Source organism: Pantherophis guttatus, chromosome 2, assembly GCF_059756535.1.
Source record: "Pantherophis guttatus breed Tessera chromosome 2, ASM5975653v1, whole genome shotgun sequence".
Classification (NCBI taxonomy): Eukaryota; Metazoa; Chordata; class Lepidosauria; order Squamata; family Colubridae; genus Pantherophis; species Pantherophis guttatus.
The window spans coordinates 134931732-134944310 of NC_142064.1; the positions used below are offsets into that span (position 1 = coordinate 134931732).

The 12579-nt window shown below is 45.0% G+C and overlaps 1 long non-coding RNA gene across 1 annotated transcript in view; it reads left to right on the forward strand.

The window, feature by feature from the left end:
* Positions 1-3330: 3330 nt before the first annotated feature.
* LOC117662687 (uncharacterized) overlaps positions 3331-12579 on the forward strand; it is a 32878-nt gene continuing 23629 nt past the window's right edge. Inside the window, exons 1-2 of the long non-coding RNA XR_015731926.1 lie at positions 3331-3485; positions 10115-10358. This is a non-coding gene — a long non-coding RNA (uncharacterized LOC117662687). The remainder of the gene's footprint in view (positions 3486-10114; positions 10359-12579) is intronic.

Genomic DNA, 12579 nt, shown 5'->3' on the forward strand with positions numbered 1-12579 from the left:
GGATGCAGGGGAAAGGTGTGTATTCTGCATTCAACTTCCACAAGGTAGATTTAGACACATGATGAAGAATCCAGCACTTTGTATCTGCTTTATCAAATTCCACACGGGGAAATTAATGTAACAATGGCATATGCATGGCTGGATGGATGTGAAAACACATCAATTACCTGTCAATGTCATATTTTTTTGCACCTCGGCAACCTCTTAATCAAGTTGGGCTCTCGTGTAATCACTGTTGATGAGTCCGTGAGTTCTGGTGTGTGTGGCTCTGTCTTAGAAATATGAGAAACGTCTACTTAGCAGTGCAAATCTCTTTCTCAAGAAGAAGATTGTTTTGCCAGAAGTGTAAACTCTCTTTGAGCTTTGCTTTTATGCATCTTCAGATACAGATGCACCTCCTGAGGGCAACACCTGGATTTTTAGAAATGAGAAACAGCCCATAGGGTAGGCTTGAAAATGAAACTTATTCTATTATTAACTTCTTACAAGAGCTAGTTCCTGAATAATACTCAGGTTGAAGGTCGCCCAGGGAACTCCGTGGATTATGAACAACTCTGCAGGCACCCATCAGATTCACTTTCTGCCCAAGAATAAGACTTATTGGAACAGAAGCTGAAATTACTCAAAATAGTAATTACATTGGAACCCAAATCCTTTACTGGACTGTAGTAGCATCATACCTCCAGCTCTTGTCTGTTGGTATAAACCTAGGGAAGGCAACGTCTTTGCAGCTGTGACTACATATTTACTCCTAGTATTTTTTATATGAATTAACTTGTGGGAACAGGCCCAGAAATGTTCTCATTTTCTCTCTCTCTCTCTCTCTCTTAAAATTTATTTTGCTTTGTTGCTCTTCAGGTACATGAATAGTACAATAGTCCACTTGAGGTTTTCCAAACTTATTTGTAGAACTTATTTGTAGAACTTCTTAATTTAGTGTCCTAGTGTTGTTGTTTTTTTAATTTAGGGAGTTAGAAAAAGAGCCTATGGACATGGTTCAAAGTGTCTATAAGTTTGTCTCCTTCCACTGATGATGCTTAGAGATTGGTATTTCTCAAATTGCTAGTTCAAGATATGCCATGTGTCAGAGTTCCAAGTAACACCCCCAATGAAAGAAAACTCCGAGGCTTGAATTTCCTCAAAGTTACATTTTATTAGAGATTGGCACATCTGAGGAAACCCGAACCTGAAAGCTTCCAGGGTTTCCCTCACCCAAAAGAAAGTTCAAGTCCCTGTCCAACACCCACAAGTCCATCACATGGTCCAATCAGAGCGTCACCCCAACTGGAGATGCCTCCCAGTTCCAAACTCCCAGGTGCAGGGCAAAATGTTCTTGAACCTCTGAGAAAGGTATGTTGTTATGACTATATATCTCCCCTGCTCTACACAATCCCACCTCCCAATTTCCCACAGTAGTAAATGTGGCAGGTCTGAAGGTCCAATACAAAAAATGGCTTCCAGGCCTGACACCATGAGTGGGAATCCTGATAATGCTGCCAAATGTAGCAGCTACACATACTGTAGTTATTTATACATGTATAACAGAGGATCTTTTATTCCTTGGAATGTCCACACTTGTGGATATAACTTGTACAATAACTGTGCAGGTAGATTGTTTTTAACCTCCTGTTCATTTCATTTAATTTCTTTGTTGGTTTGTTGTTTATTTATGTATTTATTTCCATCCTGTGTTTTTGTTTGTTGATTTTCGTGTTTCCTCTTCTGTATGACAGGCCATTAAGCAGAGGTAGGGAACTATGGCCCTTTTATGACTGGTGGCCTTCAACTCCCAGAATTCCTGAAGTCCACCAGTCATAAAAAGGCCATAATGCTTAATGGCCTGTCATACAGAAGAGAAAACACCAACATCAACAAACAAAAGGGCCATAGTTCCCCATCCCTGCAGAGTATTGTTAGAAATAGTCTACAGTCAAAATATGAAGAGTGGGGTAAATTTAAGACATGTAGCAAGAAGAAGAAGAAGAAGAAGAAGAAGAAGAAGAAGAAGAAGAAGAAGAAGAAGAAGAAGAAGAAGAAGAAGAAGAAGAAGAAGAAGAAGAAGAAGAAGAAGAAGAGGAGGAGGAGGAGGAGGAGGAGGAGGAGGAGGAGGAGGAGGAGGAGGAGGAGGAGGAGGAGGAGGAGGAAGAAGAAGAAGAAGAAGAAGAAGAAGAAGAAGAAGAAGAAGAAGAAGAAGAAGAAGAAGAAGAAGAAGAAGAAGAAGAAGAAGAAGAAGAAGATGATCAGGGAACACTATTCAGCCTGGGTAGATTGGTGGTCTACCTTTGGCTAACAGTCAGAAGTGGGATTCAGCCGGTTCGGGCTGGTTCGGGTGAACCAGTTGTTAAGATTCTGCGCTGTTCAGCAAACCAGCCAATCTCACCACTGGCTGGCCCTTCCCACCCTACCCCGCACAGCCCTATCTTGCCTCGGCTGCTCTGCTCACTGTGGCTGCCCGCGAAGGTAAGGCGCTCAGCCGAAGGGCCACCTTGGGGTGGACACAGTGTGGTTCGGCCGCCTTTCGGGCCTGGCTCTTGCCATCCTTCCGCCCACTCACCCTTCACCTCAGGTCAGGTGATGCACCAGTTCCTGGCTCTGGCCTTTCTCAGGGCCTCCACCCTCATGCCACCCACTTGCCCTTCGCCTCAAGTCGGGCCACCGCTGTGAGAATGGAGCAAGCCCCATGGGCTGAAAAGTAAGGCTGACGGCGGGGAAGGAAGATCCGCTCCAGGCTTGGTGTGCTCAGCTGAAGGACCGCCTCAGTGTGGGGGACATGGTGAGGCTCTGCCGCATTTCGGGCCCAGCTTTGGTTTCCGCAGGACCTTCCAGGTGGGAGGCCTGAGAGAAAATGCCTCCCCCAAGGGCTGCTTGCTTGCCCATCTGCTGGCCAGGCACGCCTGGAAACAGCATGTCCCCTTGTCGCGGGCTGGATGCGGGACCTGAGGTGAAGTGGAGGTGAAGCAGGCAACAGCCTAGAGCAGGGCCCGAAAGGTGGCCGAACCTCACAGTGTTCCCCCACACCAAGAAGCCTGTAGCCATTGCCTCTTTGCCAGCATGAGAAGCCTCCAGCCACTGGTCTTTTTTGGCACGAGAAGCCTATAGCTGCCGCTCTTTGCTGGCGCGAGAAGCCTCCAGCTGCCGCTGCCGTCTCGGTTTCAGCCAGCAAAGAGAAGGAGGCTGGAGGCTGCTCATGCCGGCAAAGTGGCAGTGGCTGCTGCAGGCAAAGAAGTGGCAGCTGGAGGCCCCTTGTGCCAGCAAAGAGCGGTGACTGCAGGCTTCTTACACCGAAAAAGACCAGTGGCTGGAGGCTTCTCTCACCGGCAGAATGGCGGCTGCAGGCCAGTGTCTTGGGGTGGGGTCGTGTGCCTAGCTGCACAAACAAAAGCCGGAAGTAGCCACCTGCCATTTCCTACTGCAAAAACTTCCAGCAGCGAGACCAGGCAAGAGATGAGGCATCGGAGAATCATCGTTGCTGTTGCTGCACAAAGGTAAGTCTCCGGCCATCGCCACCGCTGCTTCGGCCTGCCTACGCCACCCCACCTTGCCGTGAGTGACATCGAGTTGGCCACGCCCAGTCACATGACACCCCCAGCCACGCCCACAGAGTCTTTAGGACGAACCGGTTGTTAAATTAATTGGATCCTACCACTGCTTACAGTTATATTTGGAGATCCTTCTTTCTACCATATGTAATTCGCCTGAAGTTAGGCTAAAGGCCAGTGATATATAGCTAGTGAGTCAGGAACTATCAGTATACAGTAGGGACAGATCTCCACGAAGCACTTACATGAGGAGGAGAAGGGCAAAGATAGAAAGTGTAGCTTTCCGAGGCAATCTGGAAGCCTTGAAGGAGAGCAGGCTATAGAGGGTTTTACATTCCAGCCAAGTGTGTGAAGCTCCTGGACAAGGAGGAGGCTGCCTTGTGGAATCTGCTGAGATAATTGCAGTTGCATTATATTCCCCCTGCTCTGCAAAGTTCAAACTGACCTTGGGGTTCTCCTGGACAGGAAGTAATACATAAAAGCTTTCTTGTTTGGGCTGGGAGTTTAGCTTAGTCAACAACATTTTTCTGGCTCTGATTCCTATTTTAAACAGACCAGAGTTCAGTTCTGACAAGGTCACATTCATAGGACTGTCTGCAAAAACAGAGGCCCCATGCCCTCCCAGGATATCATAGTTTGCATGTGTGTGCAGTGATAGCCCCTCTCTTTCTCTCTCGTACGCATAGATATATACACAGGCAATAACAGCAGCGGTATTTCTGGCTTTTAGTTTTTAAAAAGAATCTTGGCAATTAGCCTAGCACTTGAAATTCTCCTGTCACATCAGAGACTCCAGCACTTGAGAAACAACCTCACATCTGGATATCTTTTTAGCCTGCAAAAAACAAAAACAAAAACAAAAAAACAAAACCGAGAGGTATATAAAACTTTGTATGATGTGGGGAAAAAAAAATAGGGAGGAATTTTCATTCCATCTTCTTAATGTAACAAACTTCGGTCGTCCCATGAAAGGAGAGGAAGAGAGACCCATAACAAACAGAATGAAGAATGCTCTTCAGCCCGTGCATAGCTAAAATGGGTGAAATAGGTATGCCCACTCGACTTAGGCAGGTTTGAAAGACAAATCTGGAGGGGGGGGAGAGGTTTATTAAATGAATACTGGTAGTCTTTGACTAAATGGTTCATTTAGTGAGTTTGAAGCAGGGGTGAAATGTAAAATTTATTACTACTGGTTCTGTGGGTGTGGCTTGGTGGGGGGGTAATGTAACTGGGTGGGTGTGGCCAACTTTTTTTTTTTTTAACTTTTCAAAGCATTTTTTCTAATGCTTTGAAAAGCCTCTGCCGATCAGGCAACTCAGCTGGGATCGTCAGAGAGGCTTTTTAAAAAATGCTTTGAAAAGCCTCTCTGATGATCAGACAACTCAGCTGGGATCGTCAGAGACTTTTCAAAGCATTTTTTTTACCACCTCTTCAGCCAAGAGGTTGCAGAAAAAAATGCTTTGAAAAGCCTCTGACGATCCCAGCTGAGCCGCGCGATCGTCAGAGGCTTTTTTTAATTTTATTTTTAAAAGCATTTTTTCGTTGGAAGAGGTTGTAGAAAAAATGCTTTTAAAAGTAAAAAAAAAAAAAAAGCCTCTGATTGTGTGGCTCAGCTGGACATTGTGGGGGTGGGGGTGCAGGGATTTTTGCTACCGGTTCTCCGAACCACCCGCCGCCATCGCTACCAGATCGGGCGATCCGGTCCGAACCAGGAGCATTTCGCCCCTGGTTTGAAGTTACAACCACACTGAAAAAAAGAGACATGACTGTTTTTCACACTTACAACCATTGCAGCCATCCCCATGGTTATAGGATCAAAATTTAGATGCTTGTCAACTCACTCATATTTGTGACGGTTGCAATGTCCCAGGTCATGTGATCACCTTTTGCGACCTTCTGACAAGCATACTCATTGGGGAAGCCAGATTCACTTAACCATTGTGTTACTAACTTAGCAATTCACTTAACAACCATGACAAGTGACGTCATAAATGGGGACAAAACTCACTTAATAAATGTCTCACTTAGCAACAGAAATTTGGGCTCAATTGTGGTTGAGGACATGTATTCATTTACAGGCCAAGATCTACCTATATAAATGAATACCATTTATTATTTATTTTTCATATTTCTAAACCACCCATTTCTCTCAGAAAAAGAACAGAGAAGGAAAAATAGTCGCAATCAAGATACCTAGCTTGGCAATTGTGTTTTTGAAGAAAAGATATTAGAATATTAGTTCAGGGGTCGCCAACCCTCAGTCTGTGGACCAGCACTGGGCCACAGCATGCCAGAAACCAGGCCGCACAAACAAGCGAAGCTCCATCCATAGGATACAGGCAGCACACGAAACCACACACCCCTCCGATCCACGGAAAAACCTCTCTCCACGGAACCAGTCCAGGGGTGAAATTAAAAAATTTCCCCTACTGGTTCTGTGGGCGTGGCTTGTTGGGGAGGTCATGTGACTGGGTGGGCGTGGCCAACTCGACATCACTCACATTGAGGGGCTCCTCACCGGCCCCTCCCCTCCCAGCCACTCCTTGTTGCGAATGGCAGGAAAATGGGGAGGGGAATATTCCTGCCTACCATCCTTCCCTCAGTCTGTCCTGAGATTGAGGAACGGATGACAGGTAGGAAAATCCCCTTCCCCATTTTCCTGCCTTTCACAAAAACGGCTCCATCCCAGCTGCTCCCCCCCCCCCCCAATTCCTCTCCCTCCTGGGGACTACCTTAAAAGGGACAGGCTATAGCAGCTCCGTTCTGAATGGAGGGAGAAAAGTTAGCATTCTCTCTGCTGCATTTAACATTGAATTCTGTGGCAGAGAGAATGCTAACTTTTCTCCCTCCATTCAGAACGGAGCTGCTGCTCCCTTTATGGTTCCCACCCAGCCTGCTCCCTCCTGGGCCTGCAGCCTCCTTAAAGGGACAGGCTGCAGCAGCTCCGTTCTGAATGGAGGGAGAAAAGTGAGCATTCTCTCTGCTGCATTTAACATTGAATTCTGTGGAATATCGAGCAGATGGAAGAGGTGAGCGGCAACCGGCCAGGCGTGGGTGGGATCAAGGAGGGGTAATTACTACTGGTTTGGCGAACTGATGCCCATAATCCCTAGCAGTTCACCCGAACCGATCCGAACCGGTAGGATTTCACCCCCGAACCAGTCCCTGGTGCCCAAAAGATTGGGGGCCACTGTACTAGTTGACTGCAAACTGAATTTGAATCAGCAATATGCTGGAGCTGTCAAAAGGGCACATTCAGTTTTAGACTTCATCTGTAGTTACAGAATTGTGGAAAGTACAGATAGTCCTCAATATACAACTACAACTGAGCCCAACATTTCTGTTGCTAAGCGAGACAGTTAATTGAATTTTGCTCCATTGTACAGCCTTTGTTCACTGAATCATTGCAGTGGTTAACTTAGTAACATGGTTGTTAAGTGAAATCTGGCTTCCCCATTCACTTCGCTTGTCAGACGGTCATAAAAGGTGATCACATGACCCAGGACATTGCAACCGTCATAAATGGGAGTCAGTTGCCAAGCAACTTGAATTTTGATCAGGTGACCATCGAGATGCTGCCATTGTCGTAAGTGTGAAAAACGGTCATAAGTCACTTTTTTTGAGTGCCGCTGTAACGGTCGCTAAATGAACTGTTCTAAGTAGAGGACTACCTGTAATAGTTCAACACTTTATTTTAGATGGATCAGATCCAAACTTGCATACTGTGTCTGGTTCTGAGCGCCACATTAAAAAAAAAACAAAACTTAAGTTCTTCAGAGAAAATCCGCAATGCTAATCAGGGGTCTAGAAAGGAAGCCGATGAAGGTAAATCAATTGGAAGTTGAGCCTTAGGGGGAAAAAAAGAAGACCAAGAGGGGACTCTGGCAACATGTGAAAGGATGTCAAACAGAAGAACCTCTGTTCTTCATCATTGCATGGTGCAGAACATCCCTTCCTGACAGTAAAAGCTGTTCAACAGTGGAAAGAATTATTCAGAGGAGCGATAGACTCCCCTTCACTTGGTCTGGAGAAATACTTTAATTTGGATTCCGGCACTGAGTTGGGATTCAGAGATCTAAATGGCCTCTTTCAACATGATGATTGTGTGATGTGTTGACCAGCCAGGGAAACCAAGACACAAAATAAACTGGAAAGGAAGAGTCAACATTGGCAGAGACAAACTTAGTGTCGCTTCAATTTACGTATACCTGTTAAGCTGGCAACAGCTTGATTGGGTTTTAACAATTCCCATTCAGAAAGTACAACGGAACAGTTCTAGCACTCCGATGCCCGGGCCTTGCCCCAAATGTAGAAGCATGCTTTTCGAATTGGAAACTCAGATAGCAATGGGACATTCCTTCTTTAAAAGTTACTCGTGGTGTCTTTGCTGTTCAGATATAACCAGTGGTGGGATTCAGCCAGTACGCACCTATTCGGGAGAACCAGTTGTTAACTTTCTAAACAGTTCGGAGAACCGGTTGTTGGAAGAAATCTTATTTCGTTTTTTTCCACTTTACAGGGCTAATCCTGTAAGGAAGGTAGGAAGGAAACATTCTGGTGTTGTTTCTAGCCTAATCTTTATTGCCCTGCTTACAGAAACTGCCTCTCTGGTTAACCCTTATTACATTGTAACAGCTCAAGCGAAGTGCCCATCGACCTGAGTGACATTGAGTTGGCCACGCCCACATGGTCACATGACCACCGAGCCACACCTACCCAGCTGGTCATTAGGGCAGAGAACCAATTGTTAAATTATTTGAATCCCACCACTGGATATGACCCACAGCAACACAGCTGATGAGCTCTCCTCAGGTGCCCTACATGTTTCAGGGAATGCCAGCAAGCCAAGTGGCAGCGCCCAGGAGGAGAAGTTGGCAGCTGGACACTTTCATCATCCAGTACATTTATTCAGCATGCTTGTCTGGTCCCTTAGACTAGTTTAGTTTGTTAACACAGACCTGGATTCAGTTTATAAATTTCTGTGGCAAGCCTTTTTTGGCTTTTCCTTTTCCGCCAATGGATCTGGTGAAGGAGGCATTTGTGTGACCAATATTTGTGGTCCAGTTTATGAGACTAGTGAGCATGTGGGTGGGAGAAGCTAAGATTGCAAATGAGAATCTGTTTATATGTCATGTATTCATGAATCTATGGAGTGTCTGCTCCTCGTGGAGTGCCCAAGCATCACTGACTTTTGAATTCAGATTCACTATAAGGAAGGGGAGGGAAGCTGAAGGCAAGACCTGAAAGGAAGTTGGACTAGAACTGTGATGGCGAACCTATGGCACAGGTGCCAGAAGTGGCACGTAGAATCATCTCTCCGGGCATGCAAGCCGTTGCCCGTTGATCTTCTGGATGCCGGCCTTAGTTTTTCATGTGCGCGGGAGCACCGAAAACTGGAAGAGCAGCTGCCTGATGCGCATATGAATGTTGGGAAGATGATATTCCAGTTTCTGCCAGCTAGCTGGTCTTCATGCGCATGCGCCAGAAACTGGAAGCCCAGGTGGGCGGTGCGCATGTGCGCGCCAGAAACCGGAAGATCATCTTCCCAGTGCGTACATGTGCAGCGGGCGGCTGCTCTTTTGGTTTCCAGGATGTGTGTGTGTGTGTGTGTGTGTGTGCCACACACTCAGTGCCGAAAAGGTTCGCCAACACTGGACTAGAAGATCTTCGAGGTCCCTTCACACTCTGTTATTCTGAAACTATTTATTTATTATGGCTGCCATACAGAAAAACCAAACTGGTTATCATTAAATTGACACTTGATTAATCATCACATTTAATCCCATGTCCATTTTGCCTGGGAATAAAACCATCCCAAAGAAGATTCTCTCTTCGTTTCTATAAGACTCGCAATCTATCTGTCTTTTGGCAGACCTTAAAGAAAAAGCATTTCCTTCTTGCAAGAGAAGAAGGAACTCCTTTTCTAAGATGGCACTTACAGTTTTTAACATACCCAGCAATTTCGGTTGTTATTTTTACAAATGCCCTGCCTGGTTAATCACAATATATTTCTGTCTAACTTGAATGTTCTAAACTCAATCAATCAACAGGCTGCTGCATTGGGCTTGTATTTATTTAGTCACCATGGCTCTCTTGCTGGTCTGAAAACCTCCCAGGGTAGGAGCTCTGCAGTGGAGAAGATGTTGTTTACATTCAGTCTGTGTTTTGAATTTGCTGCCCCTTCATGGCCCCCACTATAATCTCTGAGGTTATTTCCTATTGCTGTCACATTGGCTATGCATTCCTAAGCGCTGAACAGTAACTTTCCCCCCATAGGCAGATGTTATGGAGCTGCAGCAGACTATTAAGTGGGCAAGCCCGGAGCCCATTTCTCTGCTCCTGGTGGAAAAATACCACTGAATTTAAGACTGTTCTTGAAGAGCTTCACTGATTATTCCCAGTCACCTGTCCTACGCTTACCATTGTTCTCTTGTTACCCTGATAATGTGTATTTAAAAAGCAAACAAATGAACCTTTGGGTATTGAAAGAGAGAGAGAAAGGGAGGGAGAAAGAGAAGTATACAAATAACAATTAAGCTATCCTTCTCATAATAGTTTCTCTCTTTTTGCCACAGTCGGTTTATAGAAGATTTATGGAAATGAAGGGAGCATTTCAAGCAACTTGATACGATATACAGTATCTGGGCCTCCAACAGATCTCATACAGTCTGTTTCTTATTCGATTTCTGTGACCACCCGTCTCACAACAGCACTCTGGGCAGCTAAAACAACGCAAAACACTCACCACAAATGATTACAGTAAAACGAAAGCATACGAAAGAAAAGCATTAAATGGCTACGGAGGATAAACCAATCACAGTAAGTTAAAGCCACCTCACGGGCTCAACAAGCTTCCTATCTCCCAAATTCAAGAAGATAGACAAGTCTTAAGAGCTTTCTGGAAGGCCAGCAGGACTGGACCCAACCTAATTTGGGGGGCTGTGATGTTCCAAAAAGCAGGAGCCATGGTAAAAAAACAAAAACTGGAGGGTGGGGCAGCTTCTTAAATAACCCAGCCGCATGTCATGTAAAGTTGAGAAACAGCATCTTGAAACTGCTTTGTAGAGCAGAGGTGTAACATGGGCATCCCAAGTTCATGCCAATAACTACTTACACTCCTATGTTCTGGACCAACTGTAGCTTCTGGATTTCCTTCAAGGGCAGTCCCACGTAGAGGACGCTGCAGTAATCCACACAGATAACCAAAACATGAGCGACCAGGACAGACGGTTCACTCGTGAGAATTCATAACCTCAGATTCACTTGTAATCTTTCCACATGTACCTTAAGCATGTGAAGAGAAGGAGAAAACTCCTTGCAAGTCACCTCTTAGGTTGCTAGTATATTCGCCAGCCGTGTTATCAAGCAGAAGAACCAAGCCAAGCATTTGTGGATCTGGCTATCAGACCCAATCTCCTTTTCTCATCCTTTCACTGCATGCATCTGTAGTTTTAATGCGTCGTGATAAACAAAATATTAAAGGATTCTGTGATTTTTAAGGAAGCAACTTTTCCACTGAAAACCCTGTTGCAACCACGTGTGGTACTTTGCTGTTTTCATCAGCCACACTTGAAAACAGGTTGTCTTTCTTTGCATTCGGACATGATTGGGTCATTCCGTTATTTCCAATGTACTAAAGACTCTCGAATCTGAGTCTTGAAAGTACGTCTCTAGGTCTTCATGATATCTTCCTGCCTTTCCTTCCTTCATGGCTGTCCAGATCAGGGATTTGTCCACACATTTGGACTGGGAAAATTCTCTTCTAATGTTGAATCTTTACATTAAATACTCGTCTAATATGTACAGTTTGGATTGTAGGGCTGAACTCAAATAGCTTTCAGTTTTTTAGATGCTATGTGCTTTTGGCTGACAATAACTTTTGGGAGAAATGAGTAAAATCACTATTCTGCATTTCTGTATGCCTGAATAGGTGGCTCAGTGGCTAAGAATTGAGTTTATCGATCAGAAAGGTCGGCAGTTTGGCGGTTCGAATCCCTAGTATAGGTCTCCTGCGTGAGCAGGGGGTTGGACTAGATGACCTCCGAGGTCCCTTCCAACTCTGTTACTGTAAGCCATAGGAACTTTCAAGAGTTTTCCATGCAGCCATTCCCTTAATGTTTAATGAGACACGGATGATGTTTTTGTCATATCCAGGGACAACCAGGAACTAGAGAATTGGGCTGCCTAAATATTAGATCTCCATCACTGGAGGTTTTAAAGAAGAGACTGGACAGTCAATTGTCTCAGAGGGTATAGTTCCTCGTGCTTGAGCTTGGACTGGACTAGAAGACCTCCAAGGTCCCTTCCAGCTTCTATTCTATTCTATTCTATTCTATTCTATTCTATTCTATTCTATTCTGTTCTGTTCTGTTCTGTTCTGCTCTGCTCTGCTCTGCTCTGCTCTGCTCTGCTCTGCTCTGCTCTGCTCTGCTCTGCTCTGCTCTGCTCTACTCTACTCGCCAGAAAAGACTTCAAACTTGGTGTGTAGCTCTCTGAGATCATCAGGATCTTTGCACCAAAAATCTGGTAGAACTGTTTCTAGAGCAGAGGCATCAAACTCACATCGTCACGGCATCGTCACGAGACATATCAGGACTTTTTTCTCCTTTGCTAAACTGGGTGTGGCCAGCACATGATGCATCTGGCCCACGGGCCAGGAGTTTGGCAGATCTGGCCTAGAGCATTTCTTATATTGACCATTATTTTGCCAATAGTTTCCCAAGTGTATATTGTAATGGTCTCTATCTATGCCAAAATGATTGATGATATGGTTTTCCCCTCACCAAAAGATATTGGCACAAAATATTAATACCTCCACTACTAAGCAAGTATCTTAGTATCTGTAGCAAAATAAGTCTATACTGGAAAAGTTGTCTCTTAAGGTAACATAGCACAGTGGCATTCTTGTTACATTTTAAATTGGACAGCCACAAAATTATAGCTTGGCAAATATTTCCTACCTGTCAACCTAACACTGGAGGTAGGGTGTTATTTGTATCACAAAAACGCAAGCACAGTTTCCCCCCCATTCTTGCTCAAA